Below are 5,014 nucleotides of genomic sequence, written 5' to 3'. Positions count from 1 at the left end.
TCTTAAGATGGTATTTTGCACTGTAAAATCATCCTACCTGTTTATTTCATACTGGTAGGACAATATAATGGGGTATTTTGCACTGTAAAATCATCCTACCTGTTTATTTCATACTGGTAGGACAATCTAATGGGGTATTTTGCACTGTAAAATCATCCTACTCGTTTATTACATACTGGTAGGACAATCTTAAGATGGTATTTTGCACTGTAAAATCATCCTACTCGTTTATTTCATACTGGTAGGACAATCTTATGGGGTATTTTGTACCGTAAATTCATCCTATCCGTTTATTTCATACTGGTAGGACAATCTTATGGGGTATTTTGTACCGTAAATTCATCCTATCCGTTTATTTCATAGGACAATCTGACGACAACGTTACTTTCCACTGTAACATCACCCTACCATAGCCTAATAAAAATCTTTGGCAAAGTTACACTGAATTATTTTATGTAGTCACAGACGCGAAGCAGAAACGCGCAGTAGGATTTTACGACGAGGTAGGATGAACCGATAGATATGGCTATAATTTTGCGCTACGGTAGGAAAATCTGACAAGGTAGGACAGATCGACAGAACACCGGCGATCGGGAGCGCGCTCATTCATTCACGATACAGACACGATCGTAGTGGATTACCTGTCTTTTTTTGCCTGGCTGTTTTTGGAGCTTGGACTGCCGATCCTTTGTGGAGTATACCCAGCAAGCAATTTTGCGTCTAATAGACGTCTAATAGCCGTCTAAACACAGCCCAGACGTCTAGGCTAAAACGAGGCTAATTTTGGGCTGTCAGTGAAAATCTAAGACGTCTAACCATAGCCCAAGAATAGACTAGTCATCAATTACACTACATATACATGTAATAGACAACAAAATGAGGCATAAGGATTCTTTTCACTCAAATATAACAGGTTCTCATAAATGAAAATCCATCCAAACTAATTGAATATAAAGGATTTATTTAGAACAATTATATTAACAACTTAGACAACATTCAAACATAAAAATTAACAAATAAAATATTGGAAAATTTGTAAAACAACTTAAGATACTAAATTTTTAAGAATGAATTATTAGCTTTATATCCAAAACCACCACCCCCATCTCTCCCTGGTGCTTGTTTAAAATGACCAGAAATTGCATTTTTTATTTCCCATTCAGTCGCCGAAGGAAAGTTGGTCATCACTGCGTCTGCCAAATGAGAAAAAGAAAAAAATTATTGCTCAAGAAAAGCATTGTTGACAATCATTTTTAACTAATTACAGTCATTCACTTTTGCTAGGATGCACACTAGAGCTGGCCAATATAGAGTTAACGGAATATAGATTGAGACTATATAATTTATATCAATATTATTAATAAATTAATATCAATAATTAAACATTTTTGCCTGCATAATGGTGATGCACTAATTATATATATATATATATATATATATATATATATATACACACACATATATTTTAGGGGTGTAACGATACACGTATTGAACCATTCTGTACGAGGCTTTCGGTTCGATTTCAGTACGTATTTTTAAACAGAACTGTTCGTTAGACAATTTTTCCTGCTGACCAAAATTTTTTAATTACAAATGTAGGCACGTCAAAAAGCGCGCTCAATGTAAGAGAAATCATAACAAATCGTGCTCTTTCAGGTAGTGACCATATAGACCTGCATTATATGACTGACAGACAAGAACAGTTTGACCTAAAAATATCAAAATTGAAACTACTTCAGAAACAAAGACACCTACATCTTGGATGCCCTTAAGGTAAGCTAAAACATGCCAAAATTTAATTTCAAAGTGAACTATCCCTATAAATCATTCTTTATCACTTACTCATATAGGCCTAACTCTAATGAACATAAAAAGATACTTATAGGGGTAGTTCACTAAAAAAAAAATCATGTAAGCATTTACTCACTTTCACTTGGTTCCAAACATGTATGGCTTTCTTCTGTTGAACACACACAAAAAAATATATATTTTGAAGAATGTTGGTAACAAGACATTTAATGGTAGTCATTGACAAGTGTTCTGTATATTCAATTGCTGTACTTTGTTGACCGATTGCTGGATAATTTGCAATAAACAGTGTCTTGAAATCGAATAAAGTGGATTACATCACTCCAGTTCTGAGGTTTTTACACTGGCTATCTGTCTGTCAAAGAACTCATATCAAAATACTACAGCTGGTTATTAAATTAATTAACATTTTAAGGCCAAAGTAAATTTCTAATCTTCTGATGCATTATGAACCATCCAGAGCAGACCTCTCAGGTCATCTGGGACAGTAGCCACTAGCCAGCTACTTTTATATCAAATTTATAAGTCAAAATTAAAAAAAAAAAAGTCAAAAGAAAACATGGAGAAGCAGCATTCAGTTTTTATGCACCATATATCTGAAACAAATTCACTGAAAACTGAATGTATGCTGCATATTTGAATTCTTTTAAATAAAGTTTAAAGACTTTACTGTTTGCCACTACCTTTTATTAATTGGAAAGGAAAAAAAAAAATTTATAATTTCTTTTCATGTTGCACTATGTTGCTGTTAAGTTTTATGTAAAGTATACTTTGAAAATTTGCATTAAATCAAAAACTATTATTTCTTACTCCAATCTAAAAACAAAAATATATTGGTATCTTTAATAGTAATAAAAAATAGTAATGATAAGTTTCATAGTTTCATGCTTACCACCTTGAATTTAGATACATTTTAGATTAAGGGCACAGTTGCAATAACACGTGCAAGTAACGTTAACTTGTTGGAGAAAAATAGTACTCTGCATTGGTAATGTTAAAATGTCACGGTTTCTACACATTATAACAACTAACTAATTTAAACAATGAACATAACAAAAATAACACGCATACTTACAAGACCGAAGTAGAAATTTGAAGGTTTTCAGAGTGTTGCTCGCCCGTTGCTCTCCGACAGCTGCCTCGTGTAAAATAAAATTCTTCTTCTTCTTTTTTGTTTTTAACGGCGGTTGGCAACCAGCTTTTGGTGCATTACCGCCACCTTCTGCTCCGGAGTGTGAATCAGACAATAGGCTTACAATCTAGTTTCCACATAAAAAAAAAAAAAAAAAAAAAAAAATTAACTCCTAGACACAATCATTCATTACCCAACACACTTTCCCATATCCCTGTCTATCCTCATAATCTATTAAACAAACCTGTTTCCCTTAAAGGGGTCATGAACTGGATTGTTTTATTATTTTATAATGTTGCCTGGGGTGCCCTTATAATGTTAGTATGATTTTTACATCAAAAATTGTCATAATTTATAAATAAAAGCCATTTTTCCAAGCCTGATTTCTGCCTCAGATTTGAACGCTCCGTTTTAAGGGGCGTGTCTGCTGTGAGACTGCAGTGCAATCGCCCACTGCTGTGATTGGCTGACATGCTTGCATATGAAATAGCTAGTATTACATGAACTCTCTCGAAAACTTTTACTTCGTTTTTACTATTACAGCTATCGAGATAACAAATCGTGAAAAGTATCGTTTAAAGCATTATATTTAAATCTATTCCATCACATGAAAGGTTGCAGCATGATGAGCACTGAGCAGATGACAGACAGTCTGTTGATCGCGTGAATAAAGATCTTATCATTGCAACGCAATTTTTGCACTCTCACAAATGCTTACACCAAATCACAATGCAAACACGATGTGAATACACAGTAAGAGCTTCGTTGTGTAGTGTAACAGTGTCATTATTTCATCACGAGTTTGGTAAGTGTCCAGATAAGCTCTCGCGGCTCGCGCTGTGCTGTTTGATTGACAGCTTGGGCGAATGGAAAGGGATCGTTCTTTGATCGCTTTCTGTACGTTAATTTAATAACAGTTTAAAAAAGATTATTTTCATAATACTACGAGAAATTATGTGAAGTTGATCGTTTAGTCACTGATGCATAAACAGTATTGAACGATTTTAAGAGAAAGATATCTGAACTTGAATAATTACACATCAGAAATCACTGATCGCAGATCAGGCATTAGAGTACACATGGTTACTTACATGTTGCTGGCAGATCCGTGTCGGGAAATTGTGATCGACTCACTGATTTAATAAAGTTTAACCATGCTGGAATCCTAAGGAAGCTTAATGCAGACTGTCTTCTTCCACAAACAGGCGCTGCACAATATTTTGTAAACCGCATGTTTATTGCTTGGAAGTAGCTCGATCCGGTTTAGCAATCATCATGTCGTCCTATGTTATTTAGCATGTTTGGGCGAATCGGTGGGCGGGGCTAAACAGGCCGTGTTGAAGTAGGCGTTGATCTTCTTTTGTGGAGGCGGTGTTTTATCCTCTTTGACGTCATTGTTCCCCACTTTGAAAAATGAGTCGTTTGCTGAGCCTGATGTCTATAAAAGCTTTTATTGGACTAACAAGGTAGTTTTCAGTTCTGAAACTTACAGGATATTATTATAGTATGATGATCTCTTATATGTCAAAAGCTCAAGGAAAATTTGATTTCTCAGTTCATCACCCCTTTAAGAAAGTTAACAATATCCTAACCTGTGCTCTGTCACCTATGCTCAACACTCCTTCTAACGTTAATTCCTGAACCCCTAATTCCCTCAAATTATTCTCCATTATCACTCTCTGTTCCTCATACCTCCTACATCTTATAATTATGTGCTCCACTGACTCCTCTTCCTGACACCACTCACACAAGCCTGTCTCGTGTTTTCCTAACATTTTCAGTGATTTGTTTAGCGCACTGTGCCCCAACCTTAACCTTGTCATTACAGTTTCCTCTCTCCTGTGCCCACCACCTAACCTATTTATTTTTACACTCTTTTGAATTTGATATAAATGCCTTCCTTTCTCCTCTCTGTCCCACCTTTCTTGCCACATTTGGTTAGTTTTTTTCCCAGATAATACTTTTGACCTCTGCTTTACTTATTTTAATTTGCATTTCTATATTTCCCTTCTTTAAAGCCTTCTTTGCCAATTCATCCACCAGCTCATTCCCTTTCACCCCTACATGTGCTGG

The 5,014-nt window shown here is 35.3% G+C and overlaps 1 long non-coding RNA gene across 1 annotated transcript; it reads right to left on the bottom strand.

Moving 5' to 3' along the window:
- Window positions 1–951: 951 nt before the first annotated feature.
- On the bottom strand, window positions 952–2,951 carry LOC308681410. Its single transcript, XR_014029023.1, has 3 exons — window positions 2,885–2,951; window positions 1,928–1,960; window positions 952–1,193 (listed from the first exon to the last, which is right to left on the bottom strand). It is a non-coding gene; the product is annotated as an uncharacterized lncRNA (long non-coding RNA).
- Between the last annotated feature and the right edge of the window lie 2,063 nt (window positions 2,952–5,014).

Source organism: Scardinius erythrophthalmus (assembly GCF_964197995.2).
Source record: "Scardinius erythrophthalmus genome assembly, chromosome: 21".
Classification (NCBI taxonomy): Eukaryota; Metazoa; Chordata; class Actinopteri; order Cypriniformes; family Leuciscidae; genus Scardinius; species Scardinius erythrophthalmus.
The sequence above is the reverse complement of the archived record's forward strand: the minus strand, read 5'-3'. Positions and strand labels throughout refer to the sequence as shown.